Below are 24,509 nucleotides of genomic sequence, written 5' to 3' on the forward strand. Positions count from 1 at the left end.
CACATAATTCAAGCAAGCATGCAAAGAATATATTGGCAGCGGAAAGTAAAGCATGCAACTTGCAAGAATGTAAAGGGAAGGGTTTGGAGAATTCAAACGCTATTGGAGACACGGATGTTTTTCCCGTGGTTCCGATAGGTGGTGCTATCCTACATCCACGTTGATGGAGACTTCAACCCACGAAGTGTAACGGTTGCGCGAGTCCACACATGGCTCCACCCAAGGGAAACGGTTGCGCGAGTCCACACAGGGCTCCACCCACGAAGGGTCCACGAAGAAGCAACCACCCACAAAGGGTCCACGAAGAAGCAACCTTGTCTATCCCACCATGGCCAACGCCCACACAGGACTTGCCTCACTAGCAGTAGATCTTCACGAAGTAGGCGATCTCCTTGCCCTTACAAACTCCTTGGTTCAACTCCACAATCTTGTCGGAGGCTCCCAAGTGACACCTAGCCAATCTAGGAGACACCACTCTGCAAGAAGTAACAAATGGTGTGTAGGTAATGAACTCCTTGCTCTTGTGCTTCAACTGATAGTCTCCCCAACACTCAACTCTCTCTCATAGGATTTGGATTTGGTGGAAAGAAGATTTGAGTGGAAAGCAACTTGGGAAGGCTAGAGATCAAGATTCATATGGTAGGAATGGAATATCTTGGTCTCAACACATGAGTAGGTGGTTCTCTCTCAGAACATATGAGTTGGAATGATGTGTGTGTTCTGATGGCTCTCTCACTACGAATGAGAAAGAGGTGGAGGGGTATATATAGCCTCCACACAAAATCCAACCATTACACAGTTTTCCAATCTCGGTGGGACCGAATCAAAAAACTCGATCGGACCGAAAATGTAAACCTAGTGACCGTTAGAGATTTTCGGTGGGACTGACATGCAACTCGGTAGGACCAATATGGTTAGGGTTTGGGCATAAAGTAATCTCGGTGAGACCGATTACACAAACTCGGTGAGACCGAATTTGGTAATTAGCTAACCAGAGAGTTGGTCAGGCAAACTCGGTGGGACCGATTTGCTCTTTCGGTGAGACCGAGTGGAACTCGGTGAGACCGAAAAGTTACAAAGGGGAAACACTGAGTTTACATTGCAATCTCGGTGGGACCGATTTGCTCTTTCGGTGGGACCGAAAAGTTACGAAAGGGAAACAGAGAGTTTGCAACCCCATCTCGGTGAGACCGAGATCCCTATCGGTAGGACCGAATTGCTAGGGTTTGGCAGTGGCTAATGACAAGTGAAACTCGGTGGCGCCGGATAGGAAGAATCGGTAGGACCGAGTTTGGCTTAGGGTTTAGGTCATATGTAGATATGGGAAAGTAGTTGAGGGTTTTGGAGCACATCACTAAGCACATGAAGCAAGAGGCTCATTAAGCAACACCTCATCCCTCCTTAATAGTATTGGCTTTTCCTAAAGACTCAATGTGATCTTGGATCACTAAAATATAAAATGAAGAGTCTTGAGCTTTTGAGCTTGAGCCAATCCTTTGTCCTGAGCATTTTGAGGGTTCCACTTTCACATCCATGCCATGCCAATCATTGAGCTTTCCTGAAATAATCATCTTGGAATAGCATTAGCTCAGTGAGCTATATGTTGTTATGAATTACCAAAACCACCTAGGGATAGTTGCTCTTTCACCAGGGCACTTATGTGCGACCCCTAGACGCCGATGACCTAAGTCACGTAATCCAGCAGCCACAGGAATCGGCCAGACAATTCTGGACATGGTTCCTAACAAAGAAAAATCAAATAGTCAACTGTACGGATGCTGAAGCCCTAGCAGCCTTCAAGCACAATATCCGTGATGAGTGGCTGGCCCGGCACCTCGGACAGGAAAAGCCGAAATCTATGGCAGCACTCACGACACTCATGGCCCTCTTTTGCGTTGGAGAAGACAGCTGGCTCGCTCGTAGCAACAATATGACCAAGAACCCTAGTAGTTCGGACACCAGGGACATTAGTGGCAGGTCGCGTCGCAATAAGCAGAAGCGCCGCATTAACGGCGACAATGCTGAGGATACGACAGTTAATGCCGGATTCAGAGGCTCTAAATCCGGTCAGCGGAAGAAGCAATTCAAAAGGAATCCTAGGGGCCTGTCCAGCTTGGACCGAAAACTCGACCACTTGTGCCAAATACATGCCACCCCCGAAAAGCCGGCCAATCACACCAACAGGGATTGTTGGGTGTTCAAGCAGGCAGGCAAGCTAAGCGCCGACAATGAAGACAAGGTGAATGTGCATTATATCGACTAGAGGGGGGGTGAATAGGCAATTTTTATGGAAGTCTTCAAAACGTGAAAGTTTCGAAGACAAATGATAGAAATAAACCTATTACCATGCAGCGGAAGGTAGACTACACTAGGCAAACCATAGTCAAGTATTCAATGAAGTGAAATCACAATGACTAATAGTAGCAATGTAGTGAGGATCATGTAGGAAGATATTATGAAGCCAAACAGAACACGCAGTCACTCAGTGAAGACAAAAGATAGTGCAATCATACAATGACTTCACAAGGACCAACAGTAAGTAAAGGGAAGGGAAGGATGAAACCAGTGACTCGTTGAAGACAATGATTTGTTGTACCAGTTCCAGTTGTTGTGACAACTGTATGTCTATTTAGGGCGGCTAGGTATTTAAACCTGAGGACACACAGTCCCGGACACCCAGTCCTGAACACGCAGCTCAGGACACCCAGTCCTCATCGTATTCCCCTTGTGCTAAGGTCACACTTACCTCGCCCAATCACTCTGGTAAGTCTTCAAGGTAGACTCCCAAACCTTCACAGACTTCGTTCACCGGCGATCCACAATGTCTCTTGGATGCTAAGAATGCGACGCCTAACCGGTTGGAGGATTCACAGTCCTCAAGTGTAATAAGTCTTCAGATCACACAGACAAGAAGACTTAAGTGATGCCTAACACTCTTACGCTCTGGGTGGTTAGGGCTTTATCCTCGCAAGGAATTCTCTCTCAAAGGCTTCGAGGTGGGTTGCTCTCAAACAACAAAAGCCGTACTCTAACTCTGAGCAGCCAACCATTTATGGTTGTAGGGGTGGGCTATTTATAGCCACTAGGCAACCCGACCTGATTTGTCCGAAATGACCCTGGGTCACTAAGGAACTGACACGTGTTCCAACGGTCAGATTTCAAACTCACGCGGCAGCTTTACTTGGGCTACAAGCAAAGCTGAATTGTCCGACTCTGGACAAGTTTCGCTCTCATAGTCTTCGCTTGAAGACATAGGTTTTGGTTAAGCATCACTTCAGTCATTCTGACTGGTTCACTTGGACCGCACTTAACAGTACGGTGGTTCCTATGACTCAACAAAGAAGAAACAGAACTACAAAAGATCTAAGTCTTCGAGCTCCATAGGCTTCATGCGATGTCTTCTCTTGTCATAGTCTTCAATGAGAATATCTTCATATACCACCTTTGACATCAATCTCTTCATACATTTTTAGGGGTCATCTCTGGTAGGAAAACCGAATCAATGAGGGACTTCTACCTGTGTTATCCTGCAATTCTCACAAACACATCAGTCCCTCAACTAGGTTTGTCGTCAATACTCCAAAACCAACTAGGGGTGGCACTAGATGCACTTACAATCTCCCCCTTTTTGGTGATTGATGACAAACTAGTTGAAGTTTTCAACGGGGAATATAATATGTGAAATTGTAAATGATAAGGAATTGTCTTCATAAGTTGCAAGGGCTCCCCCTGAAGATGTGCATATAAGTAATTTGCTTTTGGAATGCAAATGCACATGGCAGGTTGTGCTTGTGGAGATCCTCTTCAACTTATGATGACAATCCACTATGCATGTGAAGGTATGTGAAGATAATGACATGCATAATGGAAAATGGACGTCTGCAAAGTGATCTAAGTGTGGAATTTATCGTCGCACATGCGGAATTTATCATCGCATCACAAAGTAGCAAATAAGTAGCAGACAACCATCGAGTTTAAGTGTTACAACTCAAAGAACCAAATGTATCAAAACGAGAGTTGTAAACACAAAGCAAAATATAAAGCACCCGCCCATATGGACCCGCTTGAAGACTATCAAACTTATATGCTTCTCCCCCTTTTGTCAGTAAGGACCAAAAAGGTTTGAAGACATAGAGCATCTACTCGTTCCCATGAAGAGTAGGTGAAGCAGCAGGGTCGTCGGTGGTGTTCGGTGGTGCAGAAGAACTTGGAGCAGTGTCGAAGCATGCTGAAGGAGGTGGCGGTGAAGTGGCATCGTCTTCATCCTCGATCACTCTGGCATTCATAGTTGCAGCAGAGGAAGAGAACTCAGAGTCTTCTAGAGATGGAGTTCGTCGCAGCACGGCCCTTCGAGGAGGTGTGGAGTCAAACTTGAAGCGCTCAGAGAAGCCATCCTCTTGAAGATCATCTTCAGAGCACATTAGCGTCAGCCCTTTCCATGTGCGTCGAGAGGTTTCATGGGTAACAAAAGCATTCATGGTGGCAAGATTGCGAATGCGGTTGACATCCACCAAGAGGCTTTGCATTTGGCGCTTCAGCTAGTCATGATGCCTATCCTGTTTCTGATGAAGAGCCACCAGAAGCTCTTGGTCATTAAGAACACGAGTGCGCTTCTTGGGTCGTTGGGCAATTGTGCTGTCGGTGGCTTCAGTAAGGGCAGGATGTGGTGCACGTGTAGTTCCAGCCAAAGGATACACACGAGTGACTGCTTCAACTCCTTCAATGTTCTAAGAAAAACTTTGATGCTCCGCATTCTGAAGACTTAGAGGTTCCTTGGCAGGCTCAGGATAAATGGCTTCAACAGACATATCCACATCAAGCAGAAAGATCCGATGATTGCGAGCAGATGGCTGATATGAGATAGCGGAGTGGAGTTTAATTAGCCGCATTATCCATGGAGCGTAGAACTTCAAGCCGAAAAGATCAGAGCCTGATGCAGCAAGTTGGCGGATGAAGAAGTCCTATGCATTGAAGCATTTTCCATGAAGAATATAGAAGACCAAGGTCTTCATTGCACCTTCCAGCTTGGCGTGTGGAGAGTGTCCTTTGATGGGCCAGAGAGTTCGCCTTATGATGTAATAAATAGTCCTTGGCAGATACTCAAGGTCTTCAACAAAGAACTCTTTGGGATATGCAGCATCTTGGGGCAATGGCTTCATCATACTGGGCATCTGACTCATGTTGGGTTCAGGCTTCTGAAAGATGCTTTCCACAGCTTCACTGTGAATCTGACAGCCAGTTTCGTAGAGATCACCAGGTGTGGGTAGACCAATGAGCTCAATGATGTCAAAGGCTTTGGCTTCGTGATGAACGTTTCCTGTCATCCACTCCAGGAACCAAGTCTTCTTATCTCTGTTGTACCCGCGGATGTGAGTGTGGCATAGAATTGGAGCAGCAACTCTTCATTCCAGTGCTGTTGGTCGGTGACGAACGGCAGCAATCCAACCTCTTTGAAGCAATCCAGAGCTTCTTCCAGATAGGGCAGACCAGCTATTGCTTCAATGTCAAGACGCTTGTGTGGGAAGATGCGACCTTGATTGTATAGAATGCAGGAGTAATAGCTTCGCTGCGGATAGCTCCAGAACCGATCAGATGATATTCTTTCCCTTGAGTAGGGGTTCCTGGAGCTATTGAAGAAAGTGTTGTCTGCTTTGAAGCCATTGACATTGAAGGATCCAGGTGCTGATGCAGGACCTGGAAACCTGGGCAATCTTGGGATTGGCTTCTGTACCTGAGGCCTGTGCTCAACATGATAGTCGAACTGAGGACCAGCAGCAGGCGCAGGAATAGAAGCAGTGGGATCAGTGGCTTCGCTGACTTCTGGTGCTTGGGTTGGTGAAGGCTCCACATTAGCTTCAGCCATGACAACGTCGGTGGCTTCATTGGTGTTGGTGGTGGCAGCTTCAAGATTCTCGACCTCCACTTGACGAGTTGGAGGGTCGGTCACAGTCACGTTCTCCTCGAGAACAGCTTCTTGGTGGGACGGGGGAGTAGCAGCTTTTGGGGTTTCTTCTTCATCGGCTAATGCAGCCGGAATGTCTTCAGCAGCTTTAGCTTCAGACTCAGAGACTGGAGGCCTTGGTCCTTTGTGAAGCCTGCGTAACGCTGGCGACGCCTGTGGAGTTGGAGTTGGCTAGGCCTCAAAGTCTTCTTCCTCTTGTGCTTGTGGGCGATCAGCCCATGATGCATCCTGAGCAATTGGCGTTAGAGGACAACTAAAGCTGATGAGTTCGCTGTGCGTTAGCACAGGCGATGATACCTGTTGGTGCTCGAGCTGAGGAAGAACTGCATCATCTTCAACATGGTCATGGTGACCAATGTCTTCAGTAGCGATGGAATCAGCTGCTGGAAAGTCTTCGGCTTCATGAGCCTCTGTGAATACAGGCTCATGGACAGTCAGTTGACGTTCTTGAGGTTCAGCGTCAGGGCGAACCATGGAGATGGGTTCAACAATCAAGGGCTCTGTGGGAGCAGCCCGTTCCTTCTTGGTCTTCCGCTTCTTCTTGGAGGGAGCAGTGGCAGAGGCTTCAGGATGTTTCCTCTTTCCGGCTTCAGCCTCAGCAGTCCTCGTCTTCTTCAGCTCTGAAGCGGTTGACCGGACCTTTGGCTTTGAGCCAGTCATGCTAGTTGGGAAGACAATGGGATCTTCTTCTTGCCTTGGTGCGTCGGGTTTGGCCATAGCGGGCTTCTTCTTCTTCTTTGCAGCCATCCTGGGGTCGATGCCAGGATGCCTAAGGGCCTTGCGCTTCTCAGACTCATTGTAGGCTTGCACACACTTGTCAGCCAGGCTCTTCATGCGCTCACGAGAGCCTTGAGCTTCTTCACGCTTCTTGAGAAAGGCTTCTTTAAGCTCGTGCAGCATGAGCTTGAAGTTCTTGACCTCTTGTACACTGAGCTTGGCCATATGCTTCTTGAACTGAGCCTTTTCATAGTCAATCTTTTGCTTCAGTTCGACGATGCGCTGAGCGAGAGCTAGCTCTGAAGCAATGGCGCCATGGAAGGCGACACTGAGACTAATGGGAAGTTGCAGGTCTTTGAAGCTGAGGTTGGGCATTTCAAACCACTCATCAATGAAGTCGTGGATGATTGCCACGTCAAAGAGAGGCAAATTGTTGAATATTTCTGCTTCTTCCTTGCTCTTGATCAGCTGCTCAAGAGCGTCATCTGCAAGATCTTCATCACTGGATAGATCAATGGCATCGTTGCGCAGAATAGCAGCAGCTGTCAGTTCTTGGCCGGTGTGTGGCAGAGGCATCTTGACCTTCTGGGGCTTGGAGATGCGTGACAAATCTTCAGACTGCACACTGTGTTCAGGAGGTGCAGTGGCCAATGGCTTCGCCCGTGAGATTTTTGGTGCAGAGACAGGCTTGGAAGCTTTTGGCTGCTTCAGTTTGTTTGGCTTCGGCGCTGCAGGCGCTTCATCTGAGTCAGCATCATCTGCAGGCTCATTCACGGCAGTCCCTTGAACCACGATATGGGTGATGAGACCTTCAAGGTTGTAGAAGGGCCCAAGAAGATTGGGTTCAGCTTCGCGAGTTCCATCGGCACGGGGAGCAGAGGGACCAAGGTTGAAGTCTAAACCCAAAGACTTCTTGTTCTGCTTCGCTGAGTTCTTGGCAAACTGGAAGTTGCGCTTGAACAGAATATCATCACGGCACCATAGTAGTGACGATGGGTGTGCATCTGCATGCTGTGGCCCACGGACCATGCAAGGATAGAAGCCTTGTTCAATGGCTTCTTCTCTGGACCTGGGTTGAAGATTCTTGTATAGGATGTCTCCCCACGGTCGCTTGGTGGCATTTTTCTCAGCATATTCTTGGGTCACAAACCGGTATTTGAACCATTGTTCTGCCCAATATCTTCGAATCCATTGGATTTCGGTCTTGCGCTGATTATAATCCTCTTTAGGATCTGTCTTGTAAAGTTCTGAGAGGTCATTTGGCAGATCTCTTGATGTTCCGCCACGACGCTGTCTGCCTCCCTTCCTTGTAGATTTCTTTGAAGCCATGAATTTTAAACTGAAAGGCTTCAATACGTTCAAAGGTTTCAAATGTTTTCGCTTACTGGACAAACAGGAACTGGCTTCGGGAGAATTTATATGATGCTTTAAGTATTCTACAAATGAATGCAGACTATGAGAACCAAGGGATTCTCCCACGGACATGTACCTGTGACAGCATTAAGGTGCGAGGGAAGGGGAAGAGGTCATATGCATTCTCAGAAGATTTTGAAGATAAATCAGTTTAGAAGACATTGACCACATCGTGCGAAGACAGTCACTCATAGATAAGGAGTTGGTTCCAGATTTGTACGAATCCAGAGATCAGTACAAGTGAGGAACCTAACTACTTTGTGAAGCATAAGTGAATATACTAGGCATCTTATGAGATGTAGTATGTAAGAGATCCAACTTGTGTGAATAGAAACTGCTTGTGGTAGAAAGTGACAAAGATATAGGATCAAAGGGGCCGTAAAAAGGAAGTTTTATTTACCACACGAAGAACTGCTAGACGGAGTGGAAGAGGAGGCCGAGCAGTTCGATCTTCCGTGCCCTAACTTGGCGACGGAGGACACCTACGGCGACGGCGGAGAAGCTGATGTCCGCGGTTGGCGTGAAGATGGCGTCGGAGAGGTTGCGGCAGCGAAGCGCTTCGTCGCCGGCGTCGTCGAGGGCTAGCGGTGGCGCTAGGGTTCGTGCAAGAGTGGAAGAAGAGATAATGACTGCGGTGAGGCGTGTATTTATAGGTACATGGGCGGCTCAGTGTTATTACACAGGTGCCCCTGGCGATGCACATCTGAGGAACATGTGGCCATCATGCAGCATGTCAGAGGTTGTTCCACGTCCAACGCACGCCTGGATTGTCAGGTGGTCGTTCCCACTTCTCCGGGTTTCAGGTGAAGGAATGAGCATTGAAAAAAGACTTAATGTTTGTCTCTGTATCTTCTATTGACAAGGACGCAGAGAAGACATTCGACAGTTTCAATATAATGCATATGACTTGGAGAGATAGAGTTTGAGATAGAAAGCATAGAGAGGTTGGGGTCCGATCACATTCACTTAGTTCAAAAGACTCAACACGAAGACATAGCCATAAGTGAATGTTGTAGAGGACAGAACACTAGTATATATATATTCAACATAGTGAAGATAATCATGAAGACATGTTGAAATTGAAGCCAAACCAAATGTGAGGACATAGCAAATGTAACGCCATGAGTGAAACACTTCAAACATAACCTTTGGTGGTGGCGTTACCCACCGTATAGGAAGTATTAGACCCAGACACGACGCACAATTATCGTGGCGCTCCGAAGTCAAATTCCATATTGATATATTCACACTTAGAATGTATGTCTTCATTGATTGAGGATATACTTTACTTCGTGTGTTGCACATCTAAGTCATCAATATGCATAAGTGTTAGGATGTGTGCCTGATCACAGGACATTTGAGGATTCCAAGATATTTAGCTCACACCGTAACTTGCAAAATCTCTTCTCATCCAAGGGCTTGGTGAAGATATCTGCCAATTGTTCTTCAGTATTGACGTGTATGATATCAATGTCTTCCTTCACAACATGATCTCTGAGAAAGTGATGACGAATTTCAATGTGCTTTGTCTTCGAGTGTTGAACTGGGTTGTTGGCAATCTTGATGGCGCTTTCGTTGTCGCAGTAGAGTGGCACTTGCTTCATATGAATGCCATAGTCCTTGAGTGTTTGCTTCATCCACAAAAGCTGAGCGCAGCAAGATCCAGCAGCAATGTATTCAGATTCAGCAGTGGAGAGAGATACACAGTTCTTCTTCTTTGAAGACCAACATACAAGTGATCGTCCCAGAAAATGACATGTGCCTGATGTAGACTTGCGATCCACCTTGTCACCAGCATAATCAGCATCCGAGAATCCAACCAGATCAAACTCTGAGCCCTTTGGATACCATAATCCTAGAGTTGGGGTGTGAGCCAAATATCGAAGAATTCGCTTCAGAGCTAAGTGATGCGACTCCTTTGGAGTCGCTTGGAATCGAGCACACATGCAAACACTAAGCATAATATCTGGCCTAGATGCACATAGATAAAGTAAAGGACCAATCATGGAGCGGTATACCTTTTGATCGAACTCTTTACCATTGTCATCGGGACCCAGATGATGTTTGGCTGGCATTGGCGTCATGAAGCCTTTGCAGTCTTGCATACCGAACTTCTTCAGGCAATCTTTGAGATACTTCTCTTGAGATATGAAGATGTCGTTGCGTTGCTGTCGTATTTGAAGACCGAGGAAGAACTTCAGCTCTCCCATCATGGACATCTGATATTGCTCTTGCATCATATATCCAAACTCTTCACTGTACTTCTGATTGGTGCAGCCGAACATGATGTCATCCACATATATTTGGCACACAAACAGTTCACCATCATATGTCTTCATGAAGAGAGTGGGCTCGAGTGAACCAGGTATGAAGCCTTTGCTCTTCAGGAAGTATTTGAGTGTGGCATACCAAGCCCGAGGGGCTTGTTTGAGGCCATACAGTGCCTTGTTGAGCTTGTATACCATGTCAGGATGTTTTGGATCTTCAAAGTCAGGCGGTTGTGCAATGTACACTTCTTCTTCAATCTTGCCATTGAGAAAAGCGCGCTTCACATCCATTTGATATAGAAGTATGTTATGATGACTTGCATAGGCCAGCAGTATGCGTATGGCTTCAAGTCGAGCCACAGGAGGAAATGTTTCATCAAAGTCAATGCCTTCCACTTGAGCATATCCTTGAGCAACGAGACGAGCTTTGTTTCTGACAACTTGACCATGCTCATCTTGCTTGTTGCGGTATATCTATTTGGTGCCTATTATATTGTGCTTCCGAGGATCAGGACGCTTAACCAGTTTCCATACATTATTCAGCTCAAACTGTTGAAGCTCTTCTTGCATAGCTTGAATCCATTCAGGTTCCATGAAGGCTTCTTCAACTTTCTAGGGTTCTGTTATTGAGACGAATGTGAAGTGCCCACAGAAATTTGCTAGCTGAGTTTCCCTTGAACGAGTGAGCGGACCAGGTGCATTGATGCTATCAATTATTCTCTCAATCTGCACTTCATTGGTAACACGAGGATGTACAGGGCGAGGATTTTGCTCTTGCTGATCATTGTCATTGTTAGAGGGATTTTCTTCAGGCTGAGCATTTTCTTCAGGTTGATCAGGTTCGGAGATGATAAGTTCCTCTTCAGGTTGAGCTTCAGAGGGTATGATTTCTCCAGTTCCCATTAGTTTGATTGATTCACTGGATGGAACTTCATCTAGCACATTTGGCAGGTGCTCTCTCTGTGAACCGTTAGTCTCATCGAACCGCACATCCACTGTTTCAACCACTTTACAATGAAACAGATTGAAAACTCTGTAGGAGTGCGAATCCTTTCCATATCCAATCATAAAACCCTCATGTGCTTTTGGTGCAAGTTTTGAAGTGTGATGTGGATCCTTGATCCAGCACCTGGCGCCAAATACTCTGAAGTAACTGACATTTGGCTTCTTGCCAGTAAGGAGCTCATAAGATGTCTTGTTCAGAAGCTTGTGAAGATAAAGACGATTGATTGTATGGCATGCAGTATCAATGGCTTCAGGCCAGAATTTTCTTGGAGTCTTGTATTCATCTAGCATCGTTCGGGCCATCTCAATGAGTGTTCTGTTCTTGCGTTCGACGACGCCATTCTGCTATGGCGTGTACAGAGATGAGAATTCATGTGTGATGCCAAAAGTATCAAGATACGTATCAAGGCCAGTGTTCTTGAATTCAGTGCCCTTGTCACTTCTGATGTGCTTTATCTTGGCGCCATAGTTGTTCATTGCTCGATTGGCGAAGCGTCTGAAGACATCCTGCACTTCAGTCTTGTAGAGGATTCTGTGCACCCAAGTATATCTAGAATAATCATCAACAATGACAAAGCCATAGAGACAAGCAGTAGTAGTAAGAGTTGAGTAATGAGTGGGACCGAAAAGATCCATGTGGAGTAGTTCGAAGGGTCGAGTGGTTGTCATGATTGTCTTCGAGGGATGTTTTCCCTCGTCATCTTTCCTGCTTCACAGGCACCGCATAAGTGATCTTTCTTGAACTTGACGCCCTCGATGCCTATGACATGCTTCTTCTTTGCAAGGGTGTGGACGTTCCTCATGCCAGCATGCCCTAGCCTCCGATGCCAGAGCCAGCATTCGGAAGCTTTTGCTAGAAGACATACGGCAAGCTGTGGTCCTGCTGAGAAATCTACCACGTACAAATCATCTTTCCGATACCCTTCAAACAATAGAGACTTGTCAGATTCCATTAGAACAAGGCAGCGATATTTTCCAAACATTACGATCATGTTCAAATCGCAAAGCATTGAGACAGACATTAAGTTGAAGCCAAGGGATTCAACAAGCATGACTTTATCCATGTGTTGATCCTTTGAGATTGCAACTCTACCTAGACCCAATACCTTACTTTTACCAGTGTCAGCAAATGTGATGTGACTCTTCTCGGATGGACGTAAGGTTGAGTCCATAAGAAGGCTTCTTTTGCCAGTCATGTGATTGGTACACCCACTATCAATAATCCATTTTGAAGATGCTGGTGTCGTACCCTACAGTGTAGTTAGGGGGATAGGCTTCATGAAGAGAATTGTGAAGCAAAAACATTTGACGAACCAGTGGGTTATGAAAGCTTAGATCCAAATTAGGACTAATAGGGAGAGTAGCAAGCGATTCAGGAACGAAGTACATGGTAAGACCATTCGGGCATTTGATCTTGCGCCCTACAAGATGTTTAAGGTCCCCAGCAATAGCGTCAGACGATTTTGGTTTTCTGCTGGAGACCTTTCCCTGCAAAAGAGAGTTAAGCTTTCTTAGCCACCCACATCTTCAAGGGTGGCTTATAAGCAATAAGTCTAAGTGCAGCGTCTGAGAACTTTGGCTTTGGAGCCCTAGCAAAAAGTCTTGCAGTCGGACAATAGTACTCATAAGAATAAGCAGAATAGTTCTTGGTCTTATGAACATGGCGGTTCGATGAACCGCACTCATATTCATAGGCCTAAGTGTGGTTTCCCTGCAAAACATTTGCGTTCGCGCGACTCAGGTGAGTCCTCTGTCTGTATGAAGCCTTTGGGCCGTACGAAGCCTGTGGTATGGGGTTTGTCTTCTTCACCTGTGGTGTCATGATGACATTCACAGGAAGATTTGCCAAACACCTTTTCGGCACCCAGATCTTCTTCATAGGTGGTCCATTCCTGTAGTTAGTACCAATATACCTGGCAAACACTTCACCATTCTGATTCTTAAACAGTTTATAGTTTGCATCAAAGGATTCATCAATGACAATGGGGTTAGCACAAGTGAAGCCAAATAGATTGGATGGATCTGCTGAAGGTTCCTTTGCAGCAACCCATGTGGTTTTCGGGTACTGCTCAGGTTTCCAGTAAAAGCCATCAGCATTCATTTTCCTTACGAACCCAACACCCTCTTTCCTCGGGTTTCGGATCAGGATCTGCCTTTTGAGGACATCACATAGTGTCTAATGCCCTTTAAGACTTTTGTACATCCCTGTTTCGAGCAATGTCTTCAACCTAGCATTCTCATCAGCAATAGCAGTGGTATCCTCAGCAGAGGGGTTAGTTCCCACACCAACAGTTGAAGATATTGCAATAGTAGCAGCAGTAGAACATTCAGCAACAGAAGTAGCATTATCACGCTCAATGCATTTAAGACATGGTGGTTCAAATCCTTCCTGAGCGGAACTGATCCGTTCGGCGCGAAGTGACTCGTTTTCCTTTTGAAGATCTTCATGAGCAGCTCTCAATTTCTCAAGATCTTGCTTCCTTTGAAGATAATCATAGGAAAGCTTTTCATGAGATGTTGAGAGCGTTTCATGACGACTTTCAAGTTCCTCATACTTAACATGAAGATTTTTTATGTCTTCAATTAAGGACTCAGATCGAGTCATTTCAGCGCCTAACAGATCATCGCTTTTGTCTAACAGTTTTTGAATATGTTCTATAGCTTTCTGTTGTTCAGTTGCAATTTTAGCAAGTGTTTTGTAGCTGGGTTTTGAACCACAATCAGAGTCATCTTCACTAGATGTTTGATATTGAGTAGCGCATGTGTTTACCTTGGCACCGCGTGCCATGAAGCAATAGGTAGGAGCGGAGTAGTCCTTGTCATTTTGCATCGCTGTCGGTGATGAAGTCACTGTCTTCGGTGTTGAAGATGGACTTGGCAACGTATGCTATAGCCAAACTAGCAACGCCAGAATCGGACTCCTCCTCAGACTCCACCTCCGCCTCCTCAGAAGCGGACTCCTCCTCTGAATCCATTTCCTTGCCAACAAACGCACGTGCCTTGCCAGATGAGCTCTTCTTGTGTGATATAGACTTTGAGGAAGACTTGGAAGAAGACTTTGGGTATTTCTTCTTCTTCTTGTCGTCAGAGTCACATTCCTTGCTCTTCTTCTTCTTTTTGTTCTCATTGTCCTACTGCGGACACTCAGAGATGAAGTGGCCAGGTTTCTTGCACTTGTGGCATGTTTTCTTCTTGTAGTCATGAGCAGAAGCTTCATCATTCCATGAGCTTGATCGTGAATACTTTATAAAACCTTTCTTCTTGGTGAATTTTTGGAACTTCTTCACAAGCATAGCAAGTTCCCTTCCATGTCTTCAGGATCATCAGAACTGCTGTCAGATTCTTCTTCAGATGAGGAGACAGCTTTTGCCTTCAAGGCACGAGTTCGCCCATAGTTTGGACCGTAGATATCTCTTTTCTCAGAAAGCTGAAACTCATGTGTGTTGAGCCTCTCAAGTATGTCAGACGGATCGAGTGTCTTGAAATCAGGACGTTCTTGAATCATCAGGGCTAGGGTGTCAAACGAACTGTCAAGTGATCTTAGTAGTGTCTTGACGACTTCATGCTTGGTTATCTCAGTAACGCCGAGGGCTTGAAGCTCATTTGTGATGTCAGTGAGTCGGTCAAACGTGAGCTGGACATTCTCATTGTCATTTCGCTTGAAGTGGTTGAAGAGGTTGCGAAGGGCACTGATTCTCTGATCTCTCTGAGTTGAGACGCCTTCGTTGACATTGGAGAGCCAGTCCCAGACTAGCTTAGATGTTTCCAAAGCACTCACGTGGCCATACTGTCCTTTGGTCAGATGACCACAGATGATATTCTTGGCAGTAGAGTCCAGTTGAACGAACTTCTTGACGTCAGTAGCAGTAACACCTTCTCCAGCCTTGGGAACGCCGTTCTTGACGACATACCATAGGTCGACGTCAATGGCTTCAAGATGCATGCGCATCTTATTCTTCCAGTAGGGATATTCAGTTCCATCGAAGACGAGGCACGCAGCGGAGACTTTAATTATCCTTGCAGTCGACTTCGCTAAAACTCCAGGTGGTTAAACCGAATCACACAGAACAAGGGAGTACCTTGCTCTGATACCAATTGAAAGTGCGTTATATCGACTAGAGGGGGGGTGAATAGACGATTTTTATGGAAGTCTTCAAAACGTGAAAGTTTCGAAGACAAATGATAGAAATAAACCTATTACCATGCAGCGGAAGGTAGACTACACTAGGCAAACCATAGTCAAGTATTCAATGAAGTGAAAGCACAATGACTAATAGCAGCAATGTAGAGAGGATCAGGTAGGAAGATATTATGAAGCCAAATAGAACACGCAGTCACTCAGTGAAGACAAAAGATAGTGCAATCATACAATGACTTCACAAGGACCAACAGTAAGTAAAGGGAAGGGAAGGATGAAACCAGTGACTCGTTGAAGACAATGATTTGTTGGACCAGTTCCAGTTGTTGTGACAACTGTACGTCTATTTAGGGCGGCTAGGTATTTAAACCTGAGGACACATAGTCCCGGACACCCAGTCCTGAACACGCAGCTCAGGACACCCAGTCCTCATCGTAATCCCCTTGAGCTAAGGTCACACTGACCTCGCCCAATCACTCTGGTAAGTCTTCAAGGTAGACTCCCAAACCTTCATAGACTTCGTTCACCGGCGATCCACAATGTCTCTTGGATGCTCAGAACGCAATGCCTAACCGGCTGGAGGATTCACAGTCCTCAAGTGTAATAAGTCTTCAGATCACACAGACAAGAAGACTTAAGTGATGCCTAACACTCTTACGCTCTGGGTGGTTAGGGCTTTATCCTCGCAAGGAATTCTCTCTCAAAGGCTTCGAGGTGGGTTGCTCTCAAATGACAAAAGCCGTACTCTAACTCTGAGCAGCCAACCATTTATGGTTGTAGGGGTGGGCTATTTATAGCCACTAGGCAACCCGACCTGATTTGTCCGAAATGACCCTGGGTCACTAAGGAACTGACACGTGTTCCAATGGTCAGATTTCAAACTCACGCGGCAGCTTTACTTGGGCTACAAGCAAAGCTGAATTGTCCGACTCTGGACAAGTTTCGCTCTCATAGTCTTCGCTTGAAGACATAGGTTTTGGTTAAGCATCACTTCAGTCATTCTGACTGGTTCACTTGGACCCCACTTAACAGTATGGTGGTTCCTATGACTCAACAAAGAAGAAACAGAACTACAAAAGATCTAAGTCTTCGAGCTCCATAGGCTTCATGCGATGTATTCTCTTGTCATAGTCTTCAATGAGAATATCTTCATATACCACCTTTGACCTCAATGTCTTCATACATTTTTAGGGGTCATCTCTGGTAGGAAAACCGAATCAATGAGGGACTTCTACCTGTGTTATCCTGCAATTCTCACAAACACATCAGTCCCTCAACTAGGTTTGTCGTCAATACTCCAAAACCAACTAGGGGTGGCACTAGATGCACTTACACAAGGGGCTGCATAGAGATAACGACAATGAGCCCCGGCCGCCGAGCAACAATGGACAGAAGGGTTTTCCCCCACAATTGCGGACGGTGAACATGATATACGCAATCCATGTCCCCAAAAGGGAGCGAGAGCGTGCGTTAAGGGACGTATATTCGGTAGAGCCAGTCGCCCCAAAGTTCAACCCATGGTCCACCTGTCCGATCACCTTTGATCGAAGGGACCATCCCACTAGCATCCGTCATGGAGGATTCGACGCATTGGTTCTAGACCCAATTATTGACAGATTTCGTCTCACTAGAGTCCTTATGGACGGCGGCAGCAGCCTGAACCTGCTTTACCAGGATACAGTGCGGAAAATGGGCATAGATCCCTCGAGGATTAAGCCCACCAAAACGACCTTTAAAGGCGTAATACCAGGTGTATAGGCCAACTGCACAGGCTCAGTCACACTTGAAGTGGTCTTCGGATCTCCGGATAATTTCCGACGCGAGGAGTTATCTTCGACATAGTCCCGTTTCGCAGTGGCTATCACGCACTGCTCGTGCGAACCGATTCGCCAAATTCAATGCGGTACCGCACTACGCATACCTTAAGCTCAAGATGCTAGGCCCTCATGGAGTAATTACGGTCAATGGAAACACTGAACGCTTCCTCCGAACGGAGGAGCACACGACGGCCCTTGCAGCGGAAGTACAAAGCAGCCTCTCCAGGCAGTTCTCCGGTCCGGCCATTAAACGTCCGGACACCGTCAAGCGTGCCCGGAGTAACCTACATCAAGACCGCCTGGCACGTTCCGAGCAGGCGTAGCAATGCGGCCCCAACCCCAACCCCCGCAAAAAGGCGACGCCAGTACTTCGCGTCCATAACTACGCTCTGGAAATACCATGGGCATAGGGGGAGGGGCACCATCACGGCACACCCAAAACACGGCTTAAACCGCACCAGGGCTGCCGATTTTTTACTTTTCTCTTACTTCCAGGACTCTACTCTTCGGAAGGCTTGTTCTGCAGTTCAATTGCCGCAGAAACTATGCAAGGACCAGGGAAGCAGACAAGCCATGCCGCATTACGGAAATCCCAGGTGGTCCCTATCACGAGCAGTATACCTGTTTCGCATACTATTCCGCAGCTTGCCCCTAGAGCAGACATGTTAAATAGCCCAACTTTTCATTTATCGCATTACTTGTATCGTTCTGCTTTGATCGCAGCTATTTTAATAAACAATGCATAGCTTTTGTCTATTTTTTGCATTACCTTTTTTTATATATATGTTCCTTAACGACATGTTGCACCCGTACACTTTGGTACGTCCAAAATACGCCAGGGGCTTCAGTACCCCTCAACATGGTGTGAGAAGTCCAAACACTTTAACAAGTGCGGCACCCCGAACTTATAGCATTATATGCATCGGCTCCGAATCATGTCTTGGGTCAATAGTTGGGTTTGCCCGGCTCCTATGTTTTGGTGCCTTACGTTCCGCTATATCGGCTAAGGTAGCACTAGGAGAACCACTGTGATTGTGCCCCGGTTGAGCTAGGTCGAGCACCTCGGTGGAGAAAGCTAAAACTAACCGTCATGATGAGGCGAGAGCTGGTCGCTGTTCGAGAGGTCTTTTCGAGTCCTTAAAGACTTATGCCGCTTAGGGCGAGGAGTCGGCTTTGTCTAGCCAAGGCGTGGATAGCGCTCCGAACTCGGTCTTCCGAATACTAGGGGCTTCGCCAAAATTTAAAATTATAGAATTCTATGGCTAAGTGAGAGTGTTCACGCATTATAGTCCGATTGCCTCGTTCGTTGGGTTGAGCACCTCCCTCAAAGGACCCAAATATGGGAAAAAGAGCGCCCAGGTTTATCCCCGAACACCCCAGCACTAGCGGCATGGGGGCAGAAGCCGACGACTCGCCATCTCTCAGTGTTGATAAACAGCCGCACATAAGGTAATATTTTAAATTCAAGCAGCATTGCTTAGCGCATATGAACAAGTTTTCAGCGCACAGGATAACACGAGCGGGTTTTACTCAAAAAATACATCCTTGGTACATTCATCCGCAACAAGGCGGGCACCCTTCAGAACATCCTAATAATAATTCTCGGGCTTGTGATGCTCTTTCCCCGGCGGTGGCCCATCCTTCACAAGCTTCTCCGCATCCAGCTTGCCCCAGTGCACCTTAGCACGGGCAAGGGCCCTACGGGCACCTTCAATGCAGACGGAGCGCTTGATGTCTTCAAGCCTCGGACAGGCCTCCACCAGCCGCCGCACCAGCCCGAAATAGCTCCCAGGCAAAGCCTCTCCAGGCCACAGGCGAACTAGGAGGCCCTTCATGGCCTGTTCGGCCGCCTTGTGGAGCTCGACCAGTTGCTTCAGCCGTTCGCTCAGGGGCACGGGGTGTCTGGCCTCAGCGTACTGAGACCAGAACACCTTCTCCATCGAGCTGCCCTCCTCGGCTCGATAGAATGCGACTGCATCGGATACACTCCGGCGAAGATCTGCGAACGCTCCTGGAGAGCTCCGGATTCGGGTAAGTAACAGGTAACTCACGTTTATGTGTTTGCTTTGCATAGAGAATGCCTTACCCGCCGCAATCTTCTTCACCTCATCCAACTCCTGGAGGGTCTTCTGGGATTCGGCCTTGGCAGATTTGGCATTTTCAATAGCCACCGCAAGCTCGGACGCTTGCGTCTTCAAGTCACGCTCCAAACTCTCATGTTTTTCCATGAGAGCCTGAAGCTCTTGCCGCACCTTGCCAACCTCGGCCTCATACTTCGCCCGCTCAGTGCGCTCCGAGGCCGAATTCTTCTCGGCCTTGTCCAGCGCCTGCTTAAGGGTCGCCACCTCAGACGTGGCCCCTACAATAGCCACGATAATCCTGTCATTTTTCGCAATTGCACCTTTTTATATATATCCTTTTAACAAGGTATTTCTTACCTTCATTGTCCTCGAGCTGCTTCTTGGCACGCTCGAGCTCTTGCTCGGACCTTTCGAGGTCCTGCTTTAGCGTGTCCACTTCCGTAGTCAGTGCGGCGGACGGGAGCAGGGTAGCCTGCACATGCATATTGACTCATTTTTGTTAGACTCCTGCGAATTCTATTTGATCCTCTATTCGGCTTTTCTTCCCGAACGCCAAACAGAGCATCAGGGGCTACTGTCTATGCGGTACTATTATTTACGCATTCTTTACTTATACCTCAAAGCCTGTTAAAAGGCTTGTACAAGCTTCAGTCAGTCCGCTCTTGGCGGACTGAACCTTCTGGATCACCGCACTCATAATAGTGCGGTGCCCCTGGTCGATGGAGGCACCTTGGAGCGCCTCCAACATATTGTCCGACGCCTCCGGTTGGACGGAGGTCACCGGCACGGCGGGCTTGCTCCTCTTGGAAGGAGGTCCCCCGCTGGACTCTGGAACCTTTGAAGATTCCGGAGGGGTGTCCGGCCTAGGGCCGGACTTGGAGCCCTGGGGGGTTTCATCCCCTTTACTCCTGGAGTCCGGGAGGTCGCCTTGCGGCGCCTCTAGGACCACCTCCTCCCGGATTGGAACCTATTGGGACAACACTTCGGTGTCGTCCGTAGGGAGGGGGAGGAAGCCGTCGGAAGTGAGTTCACGTCCGACGAGTCCAGTGAGCCGCTCGACGACGCGTCGAGCCGGTCTTTGGGTGGGCAGCATAAACACATCCGACATAAGGGAAAGTTGTGCAATAAACGAATACTATGAATTACTCCGGTATCCGGATACTTATGATTTTGCCAGGGGTTGGCCCTGGGCTGCCACTCATCTCCACCATCATCGGCGTCGGCGGAGTAGTCCGGAGGAAGGGTTTTCCCCTTCTTGGACCCTACGGCCTCCTCAGAGAGGGCGGCCTTCCTTTTCTTCCCTTCCCCCGCTAGAGGGGGAGGTGTCTCTTCTTCCTCCTCCTCGTATTCATGGGAGGAGTGCGCCTCGGATTCGTCGGATGGTGAATCCGACACCTCTAGGCGCCGGGCACTCTTTCGAGTCCCCGTGGCCTTCTTCTTGGCCCTCTTCTCCGGCACCACATAGGGTGCCGAAACCAGCAGCTTCGCCAGGTGAGCGTCCGCTGGTCCTTCGGGAAAAGGAGCCGGACAGTTGATCTGTCCGGACGTCACCTGCCAATCCTGTCAGAGGAAAGGGAGCTTAGATCCCGCATAGAATCAAACTATGTAAAACTGATACCCTGTAAAAGGAAAAACAACTTACCGCGAGCGCGTGACGCTGCGCACTGAATCCGCGATCCTCGGTAGCGGATGCAGGAGCCTCGACGCCCTTGAAAAGCATCCTCCAGGCATCTTCGTACGTCGTGTCGAAGAGCCTGTTTAGAGTTTGATGCTGCGCTGGGTCGAACTCCCACAGATTGAAGGCCCGTCGTTGACACGGGAGGATCAGGCGGATGAGCATAACCTGGACTACGTTGACAAGTTTGAGCTTTTTTGTTCACCAGGGTTTGGACGCATGTTTGGAGTCCGGTCAACTCCCCTTTTTTACCCCACGACAGGCCGGTCTCCTTCCAGGAGGTGAGCTGCGTAGGGGGTCCGGACCGAAACTCGGGGGCTGCGACCCATTCGGCGTCGCATGGCTCGGTGATGTAAAACCACCCCGATTGCCACCCCTTCAGGGTCTCCACAAAGGAGCCCTCGACCCGCAGGACATTGGCCATCTTGCCAACCATGGCACCGCCGCACTCCGCCTGGCTGCCGCGCACCACCTTCGGCTTGACGTTGAAAGTCTTAAGCCATAGGCCGAAATGGGGGCGGATGCGGAGGAACGCCTCGCACACGACGATAAACGCCGAGATGTTGAGGACGAAGGTCGGGGCCAGATCGTGGAAATCCAGGTGGTAGTAGAACATGATCCCCCGGACAAATGGATGCAGAGGGAAGCCCAGTCCGCGGAGGAAATGGGGGAGGAATACCACCCTCTCATGGGGCCTAGGAGTGGGAATGAGCTGCCCCTTTTCGGGAAGCCGGTGCGCGATGTCGCTAGCCAGATATCCGGCCTTCCTCAGCTTTTTGATGTGTCCCTCCATGACGAAGGAGACCATCCACTTGCCTCCCGCTCCGGACATGACTGGAGAAGCTTGAGGTGGTAGTGCGGACTTGGGCGCTGGAGCTCGAGTGCGCAAGAATGGATAGGCAAAGGAGGAAGAAGGCGTGGGTGAAAACGTGGATCCTTATCCCCTTATATGGGTGGATGCAACTACGTGTCCCCACCAGCTTGGTAAAACTCTCTTATCTTCAAGCGCCGTAATCGATGGCGCGGTTGGGTTACCCACGCCCGTATTGATGAGAATCCTAGAATAAGGGGACACGATCTTTGCTTTAACAAGACGTGCCAAGGAGACCGCCTTGCGTAACGCGCTAAGATGGTACTGTAAAATGGTTCGAATAAAAGCTTGGCCGTGGTGTGATGTCACACTACGGAATACGTCAGTAGATTAGATTTGTGTAAATATTATTCTCTCTATGGCAATATGTGGAAACTTATTTTGCAGAGTCGGACACTATCTTTGTGTTCAAAATCTTCTATGAAGTACTTGGAGGAGGAACCCGCCTTGCAATGCCGAAGACAATTTGTGCGCCGGACTCGTCGTCATTGAAGCCTGGTTCAGGGGCTACTGAGGGAGTCCTGGATTAGGGGGTGTTCGGATAGCCGAACTATACCTTCAGCCGGACTCCTGGACTATGAAGATACAAGATTGAAGACTCCGTCCCGTGTCCGGAAGGGACTTTCCTTGGCGTGGAAAGCAAGCTTTGCGATACGGATGTTCAGATCTCCTACCATTGTAACCGACTCTATGTAACCCTAACCCTATCCGGTGTCTATATAAACCGGGGGGTTTTAGTCCGTAGGACAACATACACATCAACAATCATACCATAGGCTAGCTTCTAGGGTTTAGCCTCTCTGATCTCGTGGTAGATCTACTCCTGTACTACCCATATCATCAATATTAATCAAGCAGGACGTAGGGTTTTACCTCCATCGAGAGGGCCCGAACCTGGGTAAAACTTCGTGTCCCTTGCCTCCTGTTACCATCCGGCCTAGATGCACAGTTCGGGACCCACTACCCGAGATCCGCCGGTTTTGACACCTACAACACCTAAAAGCCAAAGCTTGGGGATGCCCCGGAAGGCATCCCCTCTTTCGTCTACTTCTATCGGTAACTTTACTTGGAGCTATATTTTTATTCACCACATGATATGTGTTTTGCTTGGAGCGTCTTTTATGATTTGAGTCTTTGCTTGTTAGTTTACCACAATCATCCTTGTTGTACACACCTTTTGAGAGAGGCATACATAATTTGGAATTTGATATAATACTCTATGTGCTTCACTTATATCTTTTGAGCTTTATAGTTTTGCTCTAAGTGCTTCACTTATATCTTTTAGAGCACGGTGGTGGATTTCTTTTATAGAAACTATTGATCTCTCATGTTTCACTTAGATTATTTTGAGAGTCTTAATAGCATGGTAATTTGCTTAAAATCCTAATATGCTTGGTATGCAAGATTAATAATAAAACTTTCTTATGAGTTTGTTGAATACTAAGAAAAGTTTGATGCTTGACAATTGTTTTGAGATATGGAGGTAATAATATCAAAGTCATGCTATTTGAGTAGTTGTGAAATTGAGAAATACTTGTGTTGAGGTTTGCAAGTCCTGTAGCATGCACGTATGGTAAACGTTATGCAACAAATTTGAAACATGAGGTGTTATTTGATTGTCCTCCTTATGAGTGGCGGTCGGGGACGAGCGATGGTATTTTCCTACCAATCTATCCGCCTAGGAGCATGCACGTAGTGCCGAGGTTTTTGATGACTTGTAGATTTTTGCAATAAGTATGTGAGTTCTTTATGACTAATCACTTCTAGGGAAAAGCCTAGCAGTAGCGCCAGTTTTTGGCCTATCAGTAGTGCAGGTAGGCGCGCTACTGATAAGGCGCTACAGCTAATGCTTAGCAGTAGCGCCTACAGGCACTCGCTACTGCTATATCTACTTAGTAGTAGCGCTTGCCTCGTCAAGCGCTACTGCTAATTACTAGTAGCGCTTTCAAAAACAATCGCTACTACTATCATTCCCTATTCCATTTCTCTTGAATTTTAGGTCGTATTCACATACCTGTATACAATTTTTCATACAGTAGCAATTTAGAGATTGTTTTTATATCATAATGAGTTATTAGATCACTAGGTCAAAGAACCTTGGATTAGTTTCAAGTGCATGGATCCAAAGTCACCAATGGTCACTTTGGATCCATCCATTTGAAACTAATCGGCGGTTCTTTCACCCAATGACATAATAACTTATCATCATCATCATAATATCATTAACAACTTATCATAATAATACATCATTGTCACATAACTCCTCATAATCATCATTTTCGTCCAATGTCATATAACAACTTCGTCACTAGTTATAATAACAACTCCTCCTCCTCATCATCATAGTAATCATAATCACTACTCCTACTCAGCATCACCATCAAGTCTAAGACATTGTAGTCATATATAAGCTAACCTACTCCTCTCTCCTAGCTAAAATATCATAAAACAGATAAATCAGTCCTTCACCATAATGGAGAATGGACATAAACCTATCTCCAACTTGTGGCTTGCGCACATTCATTTTGTCTCCAATTATTTGCGTGTGCGCATTCATCACTTT

This window comes from Triticum urartu, chromosome 1, assembly GCF_003073215.2.
Source record: "Triticum urartu cultivar G1812 chromosome 1, Tu2.1, whole genome shotgun sequence".
NCBI classification, from domain to species: Eukaryota; Viridiplantae; Streptophyta; class Magnoliopsida; order Poales; family Poaceae; genus Triticum; species Triticum urartu.